At 43.6% G+C, this 22,500-nt stretch overlaps 1 protein-coding gene across 3 annotated transcripts in view; it reads right to left on the minus strand.

Moving 5' to 3' along the window:
* The window catches only part of LOC138962050 (serine-rich adhesin for platelets-like), a 68,394-nt gene that overhangs the window by 35,582 nt on the left and 10,312 nt on the right, over positions 1–22,500 (minus strand). For 2 of the 3 annotated variants that reach the window (XM_070333747.1, XM_070333750.1), the window contains exons 2-3: positions 8,749–9,739; positions 7,846–7,990 (exon numbers count right to left, since the gene is read on the minus strand). The gene's annotated coding sequence lies outside the window, so the exon portion shown is untranslated. Of the gene's footprint in view, positions 1–7,845; positions 7,991–8,748; positions 9,740–11,079; positions 11,188–22,500 lie in introns of those variants that run through there. The other variant, XM_070333748.1, reaches the window with a different exon arrangement.

The raw sequence follows: 22,500 nt of genomic DNA on the forward strand, positions 1-22,500 counted from the left end.
TTGTTGCAATAATTTGTTGGCCAACTTTATAACGGTCTCCTTCCGGCAGCAGTCCCACAATTTCGACTTGTTTTGACCTTAGAACGATATCTTTATCATAACTGTGAAGATCAGAACGGAGATCACTGTCGAAGTCGGCCAATCTGCAATCATTTTCGTCTCGCGAACACTGCTCGAGAACAACATATGGGAGATAACTCTGTATTCTTGGTTTGATAGATTCGCGTAGGACTTTAGCGTCCGGTCAGAGAGATAACTGGCGATAGCCGTTGAGCGATGACTGATCAGAATGTATTCATCCATGCAGGCGGACCTATACAGTGAAACACAGACTGCATGTTCAAACCGACTGCACTCTATCTCTGAACAACAAAAACAGGTAAGCTAGCATTTAACTTGAAACAACGAAACATCTCCTTCAAAACACCATCACACATTGTAACAACTTGTTCACTTTATCGTCACAAAAAGTAATGTCTTTGTCCCTTCATCATAAAGACAACGAAGGACGGAAAACATTGCCAGTTACTTTTTCTTTTCACACATATACAATAGAATCTTTACCTGTACCACACACAAAAAACATCCCAATGAACCATCCAGCTCACTCAGAAAATGCGGCACCATAAAAAACGCACATTTTCTCACCAGTAACTTGAGGACATTGTTTTGTCAATAACGTTTTCCTGCACTGACATGTTGCATTGAATCAAGTTTTCCTTGTACCACACACAGGCACGCCTGAACTATCCGATTCAACAGCACCACCAAAGCAGGAAACTTTGGAGAAGAAAAACCTGTTGTCAATGATTTGTTACTGTCATACGTCTCTGCGGCATCAGTAACACATAAGAACACCTGACCTATCCGAATCAGTCAGAAATGCTGCGGCACCAGCATCAAAAACAGAAAACATCACACACACTTGAACAATCAAAACTCTGGAACACCTCTCGCGCCCACAGTGTGTGTGTGTGCTTATACATGTACCAGTACCAAGCACAAGAAAAAACTCTCTCCGCCCTCGCTTCAATGCTACTGTATTGCACGTGCCTGCTATGACGTCACTCTGCCCTCTCGCTGTGTGAGCACGCGCTATAGAAGGAGGCCAGGCGCGAAAACAGTGGCTCCAGTGCAGCAGAAACTGGAGGGGGGGGGGGGGGGATTAAGAAACAGGGGAAGGATGGAGTGGGGGGGGGGGGGGCAAATTTGTTTCCACCTGTAGCCACCGTGTAACTACCGGTGAAACCTTGCTGCTCTTACCTGTTCTAACTCATCATCAGATCAGTTTTTCCTCTTTGCTGAGCAGTAGCACTAGACTGGAGCGGAACGCTTTTTTCCCGCCCGTTTAAATGAGATGTCAGTATCAAGGTAGAAAAAGAAGCCGTTTGGAAAATGTAAAAGAAAAAACAATTTGACGGTAATTTAATTTTGAAAATAATTTATATTAGTGCCTCGACGGGGAAAAGGGGAGCGTATTGGGGTTTAGTGAGTCAGTGTTTGTGTGTGTGTGTGTGTGTGTGTGTGTGTGTGTGTGTGTGTGTGTGTGTGTGTATGTGTGTGTGTGTGTGTACCGTGTGTGTGTGTGTGTGTGTGTGTGTGCCGTGTGTGCGTGTGTCCGAGTCAGTGTGTGTGTGTGTGTGTGTGTGCGTATGCGGTGTGTCAGTGAATGTGTGTGTTTAATCTCAACCTTTAATGTTGACTCAGCCTCGCCCAAACGCGCTCTTTACCACGTGCGCGTTGTCTATAACCACGCTTACTCACAATTTTAAATTCAAAACCTTGAATCCGAGAAACGGCAAAAACAACTTCAAGTTTATCTCAAAAACAGTAAAATTGCTGGCAAACGCCAAAAGGGACGTAATCCATCTCCTCTCACTTCAACATCATCTCCCTTATCTCGCAGAACGACTACAAACCTAAAACTTGCACAGATTCACCGAAACCGTGCCAAATCAACCTAGGATGCCAGAGATCGCTTACGCACGGGCAGCTTACCGTCTTAATCGCTTCTCATTTGCGTGTACAGGCGGGTAGGGGTGTGCCAGCGGGGTCTACCTGACGGGAGGCGCCGGTGCCGATATCGTGATATATCTGACGGCGCACGGGCTGTTGGCCGACAATACGCGGGGTGGGACAGGCTGATATTTGTGTATATATCTATCACTCTGCGACGTACACATCCGTGGGTGGATGTTAAAGATGTATCTGGATATATTTCAGTTTTTTTCTCGATATTTCATGAACTGATAAAAGCTCTGTCTATACGATTTTTCGTGAACACGAACTACACTTATGATGCGGAGATCACTTGCAGGTGAAACTAAATAAACAATGGCGACTGCACGGGAGAGCGAACAACAAAAAGACCAAAAAGCACTGTACTCACGTTAAAATGACGAACACGGAAGAAGGAAGACCCAAGAGGTTGCAACGTCGCCGTTATTTGTTCCGTGTTCGTCATTTTAACGTGAGTACAGTGCTTCTTGGTCTTTTTGGTGAAACTAAGTACAGTCCGAGCGCAGTTTCGAATTCAAAACGAAAGGGAAATCGGGGTAAGCAGAGGAGAGGGTTAAACAAGGAACAAACACAAATTCAGTATTCATTATACGCCAAAGTGAAGGCTATCCTTATTTGAGCCCGAAGTCGACTTCGAGAAGTTTGGTTTTTTTGCATTGAAAATACAATGTCAGAGCTCCGTGCAGCCAACTTCGTGAAGTAGACTTCAAGAAGTGGATTTCGCCAAATTAATTTGAGTCCAAAACTTGCGACCAGTCTCTTTTCTTACTCATTGCAAGAACAGGCGTTAGAAATATAAAAAGAAAAACGCATGCCGTATACGTACACATACATATTTATGTTGTCGCTATTAAAAACACAACCTCAACAATCACAGACAGACACATGGGCATTATCAGTTCAAATCGACCTTCACTAAAATAATAACAATCTGAAAATTTAAAAAAAAGTGATGTTTAGTGTGTAAAATCAAAGTTTCATAAAATGAACGTGAAAACAAATACCATAAAACATAATAAAATTAGAATTAAGCAAAAGATAACTCACGGACCAATGAAAAATCTTCTTTCATACAAGATGAACGTCACGCAATTGAAGAAACACGGCGGTTGAAAACGTTTTGGAACCGTTGGGGACTTCCTGTCTTCTGTGTTAATTCAACTCTTTGACAAACGTGTTTAGGACATTTTCTGTTGGCCCGTGTAAACCCGTACTGGCACAAATCTAAATTAAAATTAACCACATACGCAGTACAATTTAAAGCACTTAGCAGGAAAACACCTTTAACTCCCTTGGCTGACCGCTACGGCACACCTACCCGGGGGAATGTTTGCAGATAAACATGGGGGGTATTTATATAATTGTACCTTTGAGCAGCCGCCGCTAATGCACGCTCAGTCTTTATTTTCTGCCAAGCACCCATGGCAGACGATCTGTCTTTTTGTGGGACAAAACAACGGAGTCTTTGAAGAATGGGGTGTTGTACGTATAGGTCCGGGGTTCTGCTGATGCCGAGTACAGACTGCTTTTGTTATTGGGGTCTGGTGGTGTGTGTTTTTTCATGAAGAAAGCTATTCAGATCCCCCCTCCCCCCCCCCCCCCCCCTCTCTCTATCTCTCTCTCTCTCTCTCTCTCTCTCTCCTCTCTCTCTCTATTTCTCTCTATCCCCCTCTCTCTCCCTTTCCCTCTCTCTCTCCCTCTCTCTCTCTCTCCCTCTCCCTCTCTCTCTCTCTCCCCTCTCTCTCTCTCTCTCTCTCTCTCTCCCTCTCTCTCTCTCTCTCTCTCTCTCTCTCTCTCCTCTCTCTCTCTCTCTCCTCTCTCTATCTCTCTCTCTCTCTCTCTCTCTCTCTCTCTCTCTCTCTCTCTCTCTCTCTCTCTCTCTCGTCTTGTAACACCGTGAGACTCTTTCTATCGTCTGTTCTCCAACGCACAAGATGACTCAGAATAATACGTACTCCATCCACCCTAACCATTAATTCTCATTTTAATCACAATGACGTCACTGTTCTTTGAACATTTAGGGGGTCTGCGTGGATTTGTTTGTTGGATCCTCATGCCAAAAGATACATGAGCCCAGCGTGAAATCAGTACGTAACGTTCTTCGTAACGTTCTACAAAGGCGATAAAAAATGTTTACCAGGAATGATCCACCCGCCCAGGCCAGGACAAATAGATAATGGATATGGCTTGACTGTCTTGCTTCTGTTCCACATCTCAGCCTCATAAGTTCATCCGTCCAGAATTGGGTTTAAGCAGCCTACAGGGTCCCGAGATCCCCAATTTGAAATGTTAGTGGTCTTAGGACCCAGCTTTCAGCGGAACTTTAGAGGGTCCCGAGATCCCTAATTTGAATTGTTAGTGGTCTTAGGACCCAGCTTTCAGCGGAACTTTAGAGGGTCCCGAGATCCCTAATTTGAAGTGTTAGTGGTCTTAGGACCCAGCTTTCAGCGGAACTTTAGAGGGTCCCAAGATCCCTAATTTGAAGTGTTTGTGGTCTTAGGACCCAGCTTTCAGCGGAACTTTAGAGGGTCCCGAGATCCCTAATTTGAAATGTTAGTGGTCTTAGGACCCAGCTTTCAGCGGAACTTTAGAGGGTCCCAAGATCCCTAATTTGAAATGTTAGTGATCTTAAGACCCAGCTTTCAGCAGAACTTTAGAGGGTCCCGAGATCCTTAATTTGAAGTGTTAGTGGTCTTAGGACCCAGCTTTCAGCGGAACTTTAGAGGGTCCCGAGATCCCTAATTTGAAGTGTTAGTGGTCTTAGGACCCAGCTTTCAGCGGAACTTTAGAGGGTCCCGAGATCCCTAATTTGAAGTGTTAGTGGTCTTAGGACTCAGCTTTCAGCGGAACTCTAGAGGGTCCCGAGATCCCTAATTTGAAGTGTTAGTGGTCTTAGGACCCAGCTTTCAGCGGAACTTTAGAGGGTCCCGAGATCCCTAATTTGAAGTGTTAGTGGTCTTAGGACCCAGCTTTCAGCGGGACTTTAGAGGGTCCCGAGATCCCTAATTTGAAGTGTTAGTGGTCTTAGGACCCAGCTTTCAGCGAAACTTTAGAGGGTCCCAAGACAAGGAAGACTTTCGGAAGTTCTTTAAGACCTACACAAAGGCGTTATGTGTGATATCTGTTACATTTACTCAGTACATTTGCGTCTGTAAAGACTGATCTGGCAGAGCATTTTCGCATCTTCGAAATCTAGCCTAGTGTACGTTCTTGTATGTCCGTTCTGTATGGAAACTAGCCGACGACTGCAGTCTGGAGATCAGCAGCGATGGTGGGTATGATAACTCAAATTTAGTGCGTCCCGGGATCCGCTCTTTTCAGAATAAGAATTTCTAGCACGTTTTGGGGGGATTCTAGTGCTTACAAGAAGAAGAGGCGCACAGTTCGGGGATCCCTATGTGTCTTATGTCTTGGAGGCACAGTGCTTCCTGCGTAAGACAACCATGTCCACCTTCACAGATCTGCCCAGGCGTTTGCATACACTAACGATATTGTTTCAGGGCCCATGCCAAAAATCTACAGCCTAACTGCTTTTCAGGGCCCATGCCAAAAATCTACAGCCTATAGCTGCTTTTCAGGGCCCATGCCAAAAATCTACAGCCTAGCTGCTTTTCAGGGCCCATGCCAAAAATCTACAGCCTAGCTGCTTTTCAGGGCCCATGCCAAAAATCTACAGCCTAGCTGCTTTTCAGGGCCCATGCCAAAAATCTACAGCCTAGCTGCTTTTCAGGGCCCATGCCAAACATCTACAGCCTATAGCTGCTTTTCAGGGCCCATGCCAAAAATCTACAGCCTAGCTGCTTTTCAGGGCCCATGCCAAAAATATACAGCCTAGCTGCTTTTCAGGGCACATGCCAAAAAGCTACAGCCTAGCTGCTTCACTGTGCCGTCACTAAGGGGAACTTGTGTCGAATTATTGACACGTATGTCAATGACCATTTTTCCACTGAACAGGCTTCGTGTAAAATTTATTTGGCGTTGGCTTCTTCAAGTGCTGGGTTTATAGCATACATTGGTGTTTTCTGAGGTTATTTTTAGATTTCAAGGCCAAAACTTTGGATCATATTTTTAAACACGCCCTGAGAAGAAATCCGAATTTCAAGACCTTTATAAACTTTATGTACTTGTTTTATGATGTAATATAAAGATAGTTCGAAGTTCTAGCGAATGTTTCGTTTTGTTTATAGTTAATTAAACGTTCCATAAACTAAACCGTTTTTGTTTTTTTGGTGGGTTTTTTTTTAAACTTGTTTCAACACAAAGTGTAACAGATGGATAGTGCCAGCTAATCAAACTGCGTAACACCCTTCCCTTCACATTCTCGGGCGTGGACACAGGTATCATCACTGAGCCATAACAAGTAGGGGAGCCGTTAAGCGTTTGGTGATCAAAGAGGCGTGACTCTTAACACTGTTGGTGTTTTTCTCATCAAAACGTCAAGACTTGCGCACGTGTGTTGGCCCTCCACGTCATTACTGATGATGGATTTTCAACCCGGCTGAAATAAATTTAGTCTCCCCTTCTCAAGATAGAAATACTGGCCCCTCCTATGGCAGGAAGCACCTGTCCTAATGACCTGCCATCTAAAAGCTGTAATTTACATTTCAAAAGTATAACATAATCTTTTATAACTTGACCGAATAACTTGTAACTATCATAGATTTTTTAATGTTTATTGGTCAGCACTTTCTTTTTCTCTCTACTACGGGAGACAGCTGGACAGGTAAGCACAGGTACATTAAATTAAAATTAATTGATTTCAATGAATCGGTAAAACAAAAAACGTTGTTAATGAATATAACAATAACGTGAAACAGTTTAAATCTTAGAAACAGAGGTTGGATGTAGACTCAAGTTTATTCTTGAGAAGATTACTCATACATATATGGATTTTTGTAAAACGATCATAAGACTATCTTTTTACCCAAAACAAGAAATATCAGCTAGTCCATAAACCTTTCATCTCAGAGGGTGACTATCTGAACTTCACGTGGAGTTTTGCGTCCAAAAGTTGGCCGCTTTTAGCTGTTTAATCTTTCGAAGATTTACTGAAAACTCAAGCTAAAAAAAAGTATCCTACTATCAGTATAAAACTACGGAGAATATCAGGCTGAAATAGCGCTCAGCTGATCCTAAACGTCACCCTGGCATTTTCATGACTCTAGTCACAGACTGGATGGTTTTTGTCATAGTATGTTTGCCAGCTTTTGGTACCAGTGCACCCTATTTGAATATATTTGAAAAAAGCGGTCGTTCGTCTGCTTGTGAATGTTTGTAAACCATTGCTACCATTAATTAAATGCTAAATAATCTGCATAAACTAACACATAAATGTGTACTATGCAGCCTTGTATGCCTATATAATTCGTATTTCAACCCCCCCCCCCCCCCCCCTCTCACTGCAGATCACTGCTTACTCTATTACCCTCGTTAAATAAAGAATTGTTCTTGTTCTTGTTCTCTCTCTCTCTCTCTCTCTCTCTCTCTCTCTCTCTCTCTCTCTCTCTCTCTCTCTCTCTCTCTCTCTCTCTCTCTCTCTCAAACCCAGCCGGGATTAGTAGTGCTAATCATGCCCTTAATCATGAAATGCCACCTTGTCATTCTTTACAGGGACAGACTGCGTACTTCAATGTGCATCCAGCGCAAAAAAACAAAATAATTACGTATATACCCATCTTCAAAAGTATATGGCACGAATAGAAATCCACAAACAAACACACGCATACACGTGGATGCAGAAAGTCCAACCTTTACGAAGCGACGGACAGCTGAGAAGGAAGAGATTGGAGGGAGGGGGGAGATGTAAGAAAGCAAAATCACACATACCCCAAGTTCTTGTGTGACCAATTACTGCGAAACGTTTGATTCGATAACCAAGAAAGATGCTTGTCTGATGACGTGTCGTAAGGTGCTGAGCGGTTTCTTCTTGTGTACGGGTCCACGGTGGAAGGCTCTTACTTTTGTTGTTCCCCTGTGAAAAAAAGAGACACGTTTTGGGTGAGATAATTATCATCTTATTGCGCTCAATAACTATTATTGCTGTTGTCATCATCGTTACTTTCGTCCCTGTCATTTTTGTTGTCATCGGTCATGCCGCGGCACAGCCACAGACTCGCAGGCACGCACACACAAACGCTCCCTAACACACACACACATTTACACACACACACATACACACACGTACCCTCTCTCTCTCTCTCTCTCTCTCTCTCTCTCTCTCTCTCTCTCTCTCTCTCTCTCTCTCTCTCTCTCTCTCTCTCTCTCTCCTACCGCCCACACACAATCAGTTACACACATACACAAATGCCGCATACATCGACATACGCATCAACACTAATCGAGCATTTGCTTGTGTCGTAACTAAAACATTCCCCTCGTCTTGCAACGTGCCTCTTTGGTGTAATCGTATCAACACCAACTCTTAGGGACCCGCAATCGAGTCAACCACACCTGAACCACACAGGCTACCCCCAGGTTCGACTTGAAGTCAAAGTTACAGCTTGGAACTATGTTGCAATAACCAGATAGTCTAAATGAAACTCGGTGGGTGAGCCTCACAACTTAAAAGTGGCAAACTCAGCAGGCTTTTACCGTGGAGATAACCTTTTCAAAACAAAAAAGCCCGACCCGTCGTGCGCATAAACACACTGATAAACGCGGGCTTCACACTGATGGGTCAACTTGATTGGGGGCTACCGGGAGCCATTCCGAGCGGAACCCGGTCCTTACCTTATCACGAAAAAAGCTCGGGTCGCCTTCTTGCCTAGACGTGTGGATCCGGTAGAGAAGAAATACCAATGCTGCTGTTTTACCGTTGTAATGTTCAGTCTTGCGGAAACTTACAGCTCGGAAGCAAGGGTTCTTGGACGAGGGTTATTCACCAAGATAGCGACACTGGGTTTCCGGAGAACATAAAAGAGACGAAGATTGCGCGTATGGCATCAAAAGTGAAGAACATGTCCATCGAAAACTGCTGGCACTTTCGTCGATTCGGGTGCTGTGCATTGGTGAGGCATTGCTTTTGAACATCACTCAGATGATTAAATACTGTGGGGACTGATTACGTTTTGCCTGTATCGTTTTTCTTGATTGGAGTTGGTAAGTCTCGGACGATGAAATGTTGAAAATGTCCTGCATGATAGGCACGTGAGATTCGGAACTGTCGAAGCCGATGATGCACAACTTGAAGATGCGTGATCTACTTCATTTTTCGAATCCCCAAAAATCCCGTCGTCAGTTTTACTGCTCACTAGCTGACGGAACACCAACAGTTACAGTAGAGCCAAAAATAAAGTCTTTGCCGTGGGGGTAGTTTTCAGGGTGAAGCAATGAGCTAGACTTGAACTCTGTCAAAGTGATGCCCGTTGTAGTTTGTGCTATTGTTGCTCCTGTTGTCTGGTTGATTCTTTGTTGCAGTGTACATTACCGTACAGGTGTCACCCTCAAACAGACGGTGTACGATCTTCTCCCAGAATACTATACTGCGCACATTTCGTTGCGAAGAAGTCCAGAAGTTCATACCGCCTTCACAACACTTGATAATCTTTCTCTGTGAACTTCCACAATGCAAAGGATGTTCGCAAGACTTGGCCATGGTTGCAGCAATGTTTCCCAGTGTGTCGACCTGGGGAGATGAGTCGTGGAGGTACAGCACTATCCTTGGTTGGTACCTCCGCTCCCCCTCCCGCTAGGTGTGGGCGTGTCCAGACCCCCTGGTAACCTGCAAGGTAGAAATGACAGCGTTATCAGGAGACACGTGATCAGACAGGTACAGGACTAAGCTACTGAATTCTTTTGCTTTGACGCGGTAACAGAGATCTTTGAGAACACATGTTCTTTGAAGTGTCTTGTTGAAATCAGCTGTACTAGTGTGCATGCAGACTCTCCTCTGCTTTCAGTCACTGAGTTCAGTTTGTCACTTTGGTTATTGATGGCTTGTTGACATACAGACAGCAGACAGCCTTCAAGGGGAAACCCGGAACCCTGTACAGTTTCTTGCCAGAGATATACACATTAAACGATTTTTTTTGGTTGCAAAACGCTGCACGGAGCCGGAGAGATTCGCCTCGATATCTGAAATATTTCTGAAGTATTGGCCACAAAAAGTCACCAACATATCTTTAGTAGTTCGAGTCGGTCACTAAGATGAGATGCGGGGATCCTCGAACAATTCTGGCCGTTACTGATTTGAATTTTACCGGCACCTTAAAGACTTACCAGTTCCCTATATCAAGCAATAAACCTATGAGTTCAACATTCTAAAGAAGACGTGGAGTAATGATCTCAGGGGCAATTGCTGTCCATGTTTATCTGTGCAGCTGCATTAAAAGAACAAGCTGTTTACACCAACACCCCATACACATTTCTTGATGCATGGGGAATCTGAACTTTAGGGTCGGTGCCGCCGACAGCTATTTTAAAGGTATACTTTACAAGGTAAAAATGGTTGTCCGCCCCCCCCCCCCCCCCCTTCACCACTTCCCCATCTCCTTGCCCAGTAGACAGCTTATTCGTACCCACCTTTCTTTTGTAAGGGTTATTAAGTACGAATAAACACTATTTTTAATGATTCAAACGACTTACGTTCCCTGCTCACTTAGGAATTTGAATTAAACCGACCTTGTATCTTACACAAAGCGCTAAATTGTTTTTGAACTCGCAGGAGAGTAGTATACACACATAGAAAACATCACTTCCATTAGGATCTCTGTATCTAAAACATTGAATCTTTCAGCTGAGCGTGCTAGCAGTAAAGGAAGGAATATTAACAGCTGCCATAGGCGACTTTGAAAAGATTTTGAGGGATAGGTGTAGAAAAAAATGGTTAAATATTTATACTAGCACTCTCTCTCTCTCTCTCTCTCTCTCTCTCTCTCTCTCTCTCTCTCTCTCTCTCTCTCTCTCTCTCTCTCTCTCTATCTATCTCTCTCTCTCTTTCCCTCTCTCTTACCACATACTAACTAATAATTAAGCAATCAATCGAATGATTAAATGTATTGATCAATCATAATCAACCAATAAACAAATCAATAAACCCGTCAATCAAAACATCTCACCCACCTGGAAATCAGAATATGAAACACACTCACAACCGAAACGAAAAATGTTCTTGTAAAATCCACCACACCACTCTAAATGTTCCCCTCTCTGAAAAGGTAGCCCCCTCTGTCTCTGTGTGCACACGCTTCTACTGGGTCTGGTTTACCAAAACACTGTGCACACACAAATCAGCCCTATATCTGTCTAACCAGTTTATGGGGGTTATGATTGCGTCACAGTATACCACCCGAATGCCGATATCGTGTGGTACCTGCTGTGTTTACCTGTGCCACCTGAGAGATGAAAGAGTCAAGAAACGCCTTGAAGCCAGGCGGTTCAATCAGGTAAAAATGTGATGGTATATCAAACATTTTATGTTTAAGTAACACACACACACACACACACACATACACACACACACACACACACACACACACACACACACACACACACACACACAAACCTGTATGCAAAGATAGATTAAAAATCAAAAAATAACAGGAGTATGGTCGTTTTTAGGTTGCTAGATACAGCTTTCTCATTATCATCGTCGTCATCGTCATCATTATCAGCAGCAGCAGCAGCTGCAGCAGCATCATCATCATCATCATCATCATCGTCGTCGTCGTCGTCATCATCATAATCGTCATCATCATCATCATCATCATCATCACCACCATCAACAACAACAATCATCATCACAAACGTCGTCACCGCAACATGGTGGCCTAGTGGTAACGGCGTCCGCCCAGTGAGCGGGAGCTCGTGGGTTCGAACCCCGGCCGGGTCATACCTAAGACTTTACAATTGGCAATCTTGTGGCTGCTCCGCCTGGCGTCTGGCAGTATGGGGTTAGTGCTAGGACTGGTTGGTCCGGTGTCAGAATAGTGTGACTGGGTGAGACATGAAGCCTGTGCTGCGCCTTCTGTCTTGTGTGTGGCGCACGTTAACTGTCAAAGCAGCACCGCCCTGATATCACCCTTTGTGGTGGACAGGGCGTTAAGCAAACAAACAAACAAATCACAAACGTCTTCATCATTTCACACACGGCCACACCTGGAGTGTACCAAAACAACCCGAACACAAAAATAGGCTCGATCTGTCTCACATTCTCTGGGAGGTTATGATTGAATAACCTTGTGAGAAGGCGTTTCGTCAGTCTGCCAAATACGCCCGAGTGCCAATATCATATGGAGACCGCTGTGTTTACCTGGAGCCAGAGTCTGAACAGGTGGGAAATTAACCGAAGCCAGATATTTCAAGCAAGGAAAGTTGGTGGAAGTTATGCAATGGTTGTTCACTGATTTTTTATCTTCCATACAGGAAGTAATGTAATAAATATCTTATGGTCTTAGAAATCTGTTTAATATACTAAACGCAAAAATTAACGAACCACTTTTTTTTTTTAAATATGCTAACAAACACTCGACAGATCACAAATCACGATCACAGGCATCACGTTACTAGCCCGCGAATTCTGATACTCACTGAAACACATGTACCTTTCGTAATTAAAAAGTAAAAATGTATAACGCGATAAGGCGGTGTTCTGTCGTGCGTTTCGATGTGAAAAAGTGGAGAATTTTGTTTTCCCCCCATACGTTTGTTTCGTGAACTTCAAGTGATCAGAACGATTGAAAGCAAGATGCATGTATATGTCACTCAAAACTGAGTACATTCAAAAACAATTGGCTTGTTCGAAGCGTTAGTGATAGTGTACGTCAGTCATGTCATCTCATCGAGAAAAAACAACAAAATAAACCCTCAAAACTGATAAAATTATACTTTTTTAAATGGATATCTCCCGCACAAAAACCACAACTACGGCGGATCTAATGGAATTGTCTTTGTGGATATAACCAGAGACCGTAGATGTGGATATAACCAGAGACCGTAGATGTGGATATAACCAGAGACCGTAGATGTGGATATAACCAGAGACCGTAGATGTGGATATAACCAGAGACCGTAGATGTGGATATAACCAGAGACCGTAGATGTGGATATAACCAGAGACCGTAGATGTGGATATAACCAGAGACCGTAGAGTACACATAACCTTATTTTCCGACATTTTCCAAAAACTAAGTGTCGCAATAACTACGTCAGTGCATTTGAGTTTCGGTCCTTCTATTCACCTCGAGTCAACCAAAGGAAAGAACGAATTACGAATTTGCATGTTACGACATTGACTTGGAGTTGCCTGTGCATTGCCAGATCGCTTATGCTTTTAGGCCGTATCTGCGTCATATTATCCGGGCAGTTGTTATCTATATATATATACGACTAGTGTCTGTGTGTCTGTGTGTCTGTGTGTCTGTCTGTGCGCGATGCACGGCCAAAGTTCTCGATGGATCTGCTTCAAATTTGGTGGGCTTATTCAGAGAGACCCCGGACACAACCTCATCGATGAGATATTTCAACACGTGCTCTCAGCGCGCAGCGCTGAACCGATTTTGGCTCCACCTCAGCTATTTTGGTTCCACCTCAGCTACCCGGGCCCCCATACCGACACACCATAGCCGCTACACCACATCACAACGCCAAAGTTCTCGGTGGATCTTTTTCAAATTTGGACACCGTATTCAGCTACACCCCGGACACAATATCATCGATGAGATATTTCAACACGTGCTCTCAGCGCGCAGCGCTGAACTGATTTGGGTTTTTGTGTTCATTTCACCATTATAAGTAACTCTTCCTTATCTTCTCCAGTGTTTGGCGTTTATCTCCCTTCCTTCGTGTGGCTTTCCCGTTTGTAACTTACTATTACTATTTTTAGAATGTCACTGCGCTGTCCACTGCGCTGTCCACAACGCTTCCCTTGCACCCGTAAGTTGTTCTTACTGTCAAAGTGAAAAGGTCGAATCAATTTATAGCCACGCGAAAAATACACTCTCACCTATCTCTATATATTTATAGATACAGATATGCATATATATATACGGCTTCTCTGTGTGTGTGTGTGTTTGTGTGCGTGTGTGGGCAAAAACCTGTGTATTGTAGAGTTCTGTTTGTGATGTGGTCTAGCGGCTATTGTCTGTCTGTATGTTCTGGCATGTGAAAAGCCACAGCAGATAATATAGGGCTAAGAAATAAGCTCTAAAATTCTCAATCCCGTTTGACAGGACTTCGCCTTCAAAGGTGATTGTGGTGAACCGCCACGCTGTCTGTCTCTGTCTCGCGCCGTTCACCTCAAATTCCCGTTTCTGAGTAACTATTTTTAGAATGTCACTGCGCTGTCCAGAACGCTTCCCTTGCACCCGTAAGTTGTTCTTACTGTCAAAGTGAAAAGGTCGAATCAATTTATAGCCACGCGAAAAATACACTCTCACCTATCTCTATATATTTATAGATATAGATATACATATATATATATACGGCTTCTCTGTGTGTGTGTTTGTGTGTGTGTGTGTGGGCAAAAACCTGTGGATTGTAGAGTTCTGTTTGTGATGGGGTCTAGCGGCTTTTGTCTGTCTGTATGAAAGCTGTTAAAACCACTTTTTAACCTATTTTAAATCTGCCCTTTAACTTACCTTCTTTGTGTGTGTTAAAATGGCTGAACAAGGTGAAAGCGGTCACGGATTTATCATATTACAGTGGAACTGTCGCTCTATCAACTCTAACTTCTCTCAGCTATATAATTATATATCAAATCACTCTGCTGACATCTTAGTTATCCAGTCAGTCAAGAGAAAACGCTCCCTACTGCCTTCTATAGATGGTTTTGACTTCCCTCCCATAGTAGAGCAAAAGGGCTCAGGGCAACTCATTCAAACAGCTATTTATCTAAAGTCTTCCTTAAATTACAAACCCTTTGCACCTCTCATCCCTAGTTCAGAAAATCTCAGTACATGTGCTGTTGAAATCGAAATAAAAGGATCCAAAAACCTCAACATAGTTAACATATATTACCCCCACGGGTGTAATAAAAAAGGAACTACCGACTGGCTAAAATCCCTGGATCATGGCAGGGCACACTGGTGCGTGATGGGTGATTTTAATAATCACCACCCTCTGTGGGACTCTGCTAACCCTAGATACAAACATGCCAATAGCAACCTTGCTGACGTCATTTTGGAAACTGACTTTTGTATACTAAACGATGGCTCGGCAACCAGACTTCCAGACAGAGCTGACCATTCCCCGTCAGCAATCGATCTCTCCCTTTGCTCAAATGCCATAGTCACTGACATCGACTGGAACGTTTTCCCGGACGCCCTCGGCTCCGATCACTTACCCATTGTTCTTACCTTCCGCCACTTCGCCCCTAATCGCAATAACTCGGAGGTCAGAAAAAAGTACAATTACAAACAGGCAAATTGGGACAGCTTCCGTGCGGAGCTCGAGGGTGTCAGGGAGGAAACTCTCCTTACGGATGACATCGAAGCCTCTTACAATAACATACGTCAATGTATACTCACTGCTGCCAATAATCACATTCCGCTTAAATCAGTAAATCCTAACTGTAAGGCCAAAAGGAATGAGTGGTGGAATGCAGACTGTGATGAAGCCTTGGCAAACAAGCGATATCACATTAGGACATATCTCAGGCACTGCTCAGACGCTAACTTCACGAATATGAAGTCAGCTGAAATACAATTTAACCAGATCACCGCTGAGGCTAAACTTCAAAACTGGGAAAACTTTGTCCACAAAGAAACTAAAGATTACAAAGACTGTGGCAAAATCTGGAAGAAAATCCGCAGATTTAAATGTAGATACAGAACTAAAGAAAAGCCACTACTATCGGGTGATAAAATGACCACAACTGACTCTGAAAAGGCAAACCTATTAGCAGATACCTTTGCCAAAAATAGTCAATCAAAATCCCTAGATACTGAACGACTCAATTATAGGTTAGATCAGGAGAAGGGTTTCACATACCCCCCAGATGACAACCAGTTGCCTATAAACTGCATGTTTAAGGCAAAAGAAGTCCAAAACGCCATCTCTTCTGTGAAAGACCCCAAAAAATCCACAGGTTTAGACCCAATATCATATCACATGATAAAACATCTACCACCTAACTTTGTTAAGTTGCTCACTCAGTTTTTCAACCTATGCTGGTTAAAGGATACTATCCCCGCAGCGTGGTCAGACTCACAAGTAGTAGCAGTATTGAAGAGCGGAAAACCGGGCAATCTACCTGGCAGTTACCGCCCCATATCACTAACCCCCCACCTCAGCAAGATCTTTGAGCGTGTGGTGAACCAGAGGCTGGAGTTCCACCTCAATAAACACAATATCATTCCTACATGCCAGGCAGGTTTTAGGCAAGGTCGTTCGTGTGCGGACCACATTGTGCACGTCACTGAAAAAATCAAAAAGACCTTGGCACATAGTAATAATTCTCTTCTTGGAACCTTCTTTGATATTAAATCTGCGTACGACAGCGTCTGGCATGCTCGTCTACTCCTAAAACTCGGCAGAATCGGTGTCTCTGGCCACATGTACCAATTCATCAAAAACTTCATCAGCAATCGCAAGATGTCTGTCCGGGTGGGCTCTTCGGTGTCCGAAACCCATGCGCTGGACATGGGGGTTCCCCAGGGCAGTATCATCGCGCCAAACTTATTCAGCATCATGCTCTATGACATTACTTCTGTTAAGGTTGACGGTGCCAGTGTACTTCTGTATGCGGACGACCTCGCCTTAATAGACACTAATAGACCACGCCATAACAGAGTTACCAACACTGTTGACTTATCTTCTTACCAAACTAAAATCGACAACCTCTGTCAATATATGTACACCAACGGCTTCCAACTAGCCTCAAATAAAACAGTCTTTCTTGTTGTCTCCCGTAGACAACTGTACAGGAACTGCAGTATAAAGATAGGTTGTGATATTATCAAACCGAGCTCAGAAGTTAAGTTCCTCGGCGTTATCATCGATACCCGACTTAACTGGACCAGTCATATCGAACATCTGATCAATAAGGCCAACAAGGATCTTTATATCATACGCTACCTGGCGTCCCAATCCTGGGCCAGAGGGCGTAAGTGTGTCACAGAGGTAGTGCGGGCATTAATTCGCTCCCGCCTCCTTTACGGGTGCGAAGCTTATTTCGCGACGCGCCCGGCGCTCATGAAAAAACTGGCTATTATAGAGTGCAGGGCGCTCAAAATAGCTCTGGGACTCTCCCAACAAGCGAGTAAGAGTCGAGTCTACAGCGAGTGTGGGTGGCTGCCCCTTGTGGATGAGATAAAACTCCGTTCAGCTCAGTATGCTGTCAGAGCCCACGCGGTAGAGAACTCTGCCTGCGAGGTCCTGACTGACTTTTTTCCTCAGCACCAAAATTATGAGGCCAACACCAAACATAGCACTCAACTCTTGGCCAAAACGCTACCCTTATCCGACACAGTAAACCGCATTCTAGCCGATAGCGGGGTGAAGGTCAGTGAGCTGGCCAGGGTCCCCCCGCCCTCCTACCCGCCTTGGCTTGAGGAAACCCCTACTATCATATACGACAGTGAAGATAATACTACCAAAAAAGATAACCCCGTCTACCTAGCTACTGTTACAAAAGAAACCCTAAACTACAAATTCTCGGAGCATTTAAAAGTCTTTACTGACGGATCCAAATTTGCAGACGGCAGCGTTGGCTGCGCCTTTGTGATCCCAGATCTCAAAATCTCAAGGAAATATACTCTTAATAAAGACATCTCCATATTCTCAGCCGAGCTATTTGCCTTGCTCATGGCATGCACTTTTATAAATGACCTCCCAGTCACACCGCGTGCGGTAGTTTTCTGCTCTGACTCGCGCTCTTCATTACAAGCTCTGCATCGAAACACATCAAATCGGGCAGAGCTACAAAGAGAAATCCTCTTTATATGTCACCAGTTAATCTCATCCGGCACATCCGTATCATTTCTCTGGGTCCCCTCTCACGTAGGGGTCCGGGGAAATGAACTGGCGGATGTCGCTGCCAAAGAAGCGGCAGAATCTAGCCCAGCTAACACTAACATCGGCTACTCAGTAACCGAGTTCTACAGTAAAATCCGTAAACTCATTCGAAGTCAGTACGTAACATCTCTGTCCTATCAACCCATTGATATGAACGATCTACACCCCGATCTCCCAACAAACCTCCTCACTATCTTCAGACGCCTCCGTGCCGGCGGCTGCCGCTTCCATATCTTTAACAAGTCCTGCCATTGTGGAGAACCCTATTCATTTCAACACATTTTCGCTCCATGCGCTACAAATAGAATTACCTTTAAAACCTTATATGACCATATGCAGCTCCATGGTCTGAGTCCCCAGGATTATCTGCGCAGTAGCAGTTCTCTAGGCTGGTCACACAGCTTGCTGCTGTGCCGACTGGTCAGGGACTCGGACATGGGGCTGTGGGTATAACTAAGCCCAGATTATCACATCAGCGTGTTTCAGTTTGAGGTCGAGTGGCTCCCGCCATCCCTCCTGATTCCAGCGACTACCTTCTAGACAACATATCCTCACCCAAGGCCCACTAGTCGCCAAACTGTACATATTGTTTTTATTACCACGGCCTTCGTGGCTTACATCTTAATCCTTTTATTTGTAAAAAGTTTTGAGATTTATTGTTCGTGTTCCTCTTACTTGCTCATCTATTTGGTTTTATTGGTGATCCTGAAAGGTTCCACTTTTTAACTCGATTTGAAATAAAAAAAAAATAATATTACAAGCCCGTTATTCAAGATATAGAATACAGACTTATAATTCTTACCAAGAAACATCTTAACCACTTTTCATTTTAACAAATTCCACAGAGCATTATCAACTCAACCCCACCCCCTGCCCTCCTCTCCTTATTTTTTGTTTCTTTCTTTCCTCTTTTTGAAAGCGGACAAACACTCAAGTCCTTAATGGCTCAAAACCGTAGGACTTTTAATATTAATTTTAACTAACTGTCTGTATGTTCAGGCATTTGAGAAGCCACAACAGATAATAATTATAGGGCTAAGAAATAAGCTCTAAAATTCTCAATCCCGTTTGACAGGACTTCGCCTGCAGAGGTGATTGTGATGAACCGCCACGCTGTCTGTCTCTGTCTCGCGATTCACCCCGGCGAAGCCGGGTATTCCTCTAGTTGAATAATCTTACAAGAAGGCAAGGTATCAGTCTGCTTTGAGGCCTGAAAGCTAATACCTTGTTGGTGCCTGCTGTATTTACTAGCTAACTGAGATGAAACAGACGGGAGATTGCATGTTCCGAGACATATCTCGTAACGGAAGTTTTAAGGGAAACAACTGCGCATTGGCCAACTGTCTAAAACAAAATTGTTTGTTTGCCTGATACGAGTTTTACTTTAATGACGATGTGAATTAATCCAAAAAAATTTCAAATGATAAACATATGCTTTCAGTGTGTGTGTGCCACGGTGTGTGTGTGTGTGTGTGTGTGTCTGTGTGTGTGTGTGTGTGTATATATGTGTGTGTGTGTGTGTGTGTTTGTGTGTGTGTGCGTGTGTGTGTGTGTATGTGTGTGTGTGTGTGTGTGTGTGTGTGTGTGTGTATGTGTGTGTGTGTGTGTGTGTGTGTGTGTGTGTGTCTGTCTGCCTGTCTAACAAATTGTCCGTCTGTTTCCCATCTCTGTGTGTCTGTACTGAAGGCGGATCGAGAAATGTCTACTTTGTGCAGTTTCAATTTCTGCTCTGATGGAAAATTGACAGACGTGCTTCTGAAGAAAAGAAAAAAAAACAGAGAAAAAATTCTTTGTTTTGGTACCGATCTTCACATTTGCGCAATACATTTTCTCTTCAAAGGGGGACACTCTTTCGCCGCATCTCGCAACATTCAACACGCAGACTCTCAGCAGTTGTAGTTTGTTTCCATACTATGTGAACATGGTGCGGGTTAAGACCTTAAAACCCTCGCAGCTTTGAACGGCTTATATTTAATGCTGCAGAACGGACACTTTCGTGTTCTCCTAAACACGATTGCACAACTGGTTTTGTTGGTGAGCTCAGTCACGGTTGCAGCGAAAACGGCAGTGGTATCATCCAGTTACTTAATAGCGTATAGTGCCGAAGTTTAACATAAACATTCATCTATTGAGAAAATCTATTCATTCAGAATATGAAATAACACAATCGGTATATTTTCGAAGTTCAGTATGCCTGGCTGCCTGCATGCCAGCCTGCCTGTTTGTCTGCCAGAATGGTCTAAGTGTATGTTCCACACTGCGTGTCTATATCTGGATGTTCTGGATGTGTGTGTGTGTGTGTGTATTTGTGCGCGTGCGTGCATGCGTTTGTGTGTGTGTGTGTGTGTGTGTGTATTTGTGCGCGTGCGTGCATGCGTTTGTGTGTGTGTGTGTGTGTGTGTGGGGGGGTATATGCGCGGGCGTGCGTGTGCCGTGTGTGTGTCTGTGTGTCTCTGTGTGTGACGTATTTATGTGTGTACGCGTATGCATCCGTGCGTGCGTGCATGCGTGCTTATGTGTGTGTGTGTGACTATGAATACAAATACAACGTTACCAGAGACCCCCAGAAAAGAAGAGAAAATGGCAGAGACAAACAGAAAACGACACTGAAAGGGAAGAAGTCATTTTCAAGAGGATCAGAGTATCTTTAAAGTTGATCTGTTGAGCTCAGCGGTGACCTAGCATGGCGCCCGCCAGCCAATATTCTTGATCCCCGGCTGATCCGACTGTTCACAGACTGTCACCCTGAGAACTAAATAAACACTTCACTGCGAACAGGAGGTCCTGTCTGTAGCGATGTGTTGCCTTCATGTGTCTTTAGAGGAGTTACGTTTTACTCGAAGAACGAACTATATAAACGACTACGAAGATTCACAAAGATGCAAATTGCTTCATTGAAAACGAGAGGTCTTTCTTCTTGTGTCTTTAGAGAGGTTACGTTTTAGACGAAGAACGAACTACAAAACCGCCTACGAAGATTCACAAAGATGCAAGCTCCTGAATTACAAACGGGAGGTCTATTTTTACATTTAGTCAAGTTTTGACTAAATGTTTTAACATAGAGGGGGAATCGAGACGAGGGTCGTGGTGTATGTGTGTGTGTGTGTCTGTCTGTCTGTGTGTGTGTGTGTGTGTGTGTGTGTGTGCGCGTGTGTGTGTGTGTGTGTGTGTGTGTGTGTGTGTGTCTGTCTGTCTGTCTGTATGTGCGTGTGTGTGTGTGTAGAGCGATTCAGACTAAACTACTGAACCGATCTTTATGAAATTTGACATGAGAGTTTCTAGGAATGATATCCCCGGAAGTTTTTTTTTTTTTTTTTTGATAAATGTCTTTGATGACGTTATATCCGGCTTTTTGTAAAAGTTGAGGCGGCACTGTCACACCCTCATTTTTCAATCAAATTGATTGAAATTTTGGCAAAGCAATCTTCCACGAAGGCCGGACTTTGGTATTGCATTTCAGCTTGGTGGATTAAACACTAATGAATGAGTTTGGTCATTAAAAATCGGAAACTTGTAATTAAAATTATTTTTTTATTAAACGATCCAACAATAATTTCATCTTATTCTTCGTCATTTTCTGATTCCAAAAACATATACATATGTTATATTTGGATTACAAACAAGCTCTGAAAATTAAAAATATGAAAATTATTATTAAAATTAAATTGTCCGAAATCGATTTAGAAACAATTTCATCTTACTCCTTGTCGGTCCCTGATTCCAAAAACATATAGATATGATATGTTTGGATTAAAAACAAACTCAGTAAGCTAAAAAGAATAGACATACAGAAAAGCGTGTTATCCTGCTCAGCGCGACCACTACCGCACTATTCTGCATGGGTTGTCGATTTCACTGCCTTTGCCAAGAGCGGTGGACTGACGAAACTACGAGTATGTGGTCTTGGCGGAAAAAAAACCAGTTTCATTCTGTGAGTTCGACAGCTTGACTAAATGTTGTTACTTCGCCTTACGCGACTTGTTTCATCTTGTGTTGCTGCATTGTGACTTGTTCATTATATTTTTCGCGAAGAACCAATTACATACACGACAACGAGGATTTGCTGTTGCAGACTGATCCGTGTGTTAATCCTAGTAACATTCCTGCATCTTTCACCAAATCTGTCCAGGAAGCAATGGGGTGTACAAGAAATAAATCTGTCCAGGAAGCAATGGGGTGTACAAGAAATAAATCTGTCCAGGAAGCAATGGGGTGTACAAGAAATAAATCTGTCCAGGAAGCAATGGGGTGTACAAGAAATAAATCTGTCCAGGAAGCAATGGGGTGTACAAGAAATAAATCTGTCCAGGAAGCAATGGGGTGTACAAGAAATAAATCTGTCCAGGAAGCAATGGGGTGTACAAGAAATAAATCTGTTCAGGAAGCAATGGGGTGTACAAGAAATAAATCTGTCCAGGAAGCAATGGGGTGTACAAGAAATAAATCTGTCCAGGAAGCAATGGGGTGTACAAGAAATAAATCTGTCCAGGAAGCAATGGGGTGTACAAGAAATAAATCTGTCCAGGAAGC

The sequence above is a fragment of the Littorina saxatilis genome, linkage group LG3 (genome assembly GCF_037325665.1).
Source record: "Littorina saxatilis isolate snail1 linkage group LG3, US_GU_Lsax_2.0, whole genome shotgun sequence".
Lineage (NCBI taxonomy): Eukaryota > Metazoa > Mollusca > Gastropoda > Littorinimorpha > Littorinidae > Littorina > Littorina saxatilis.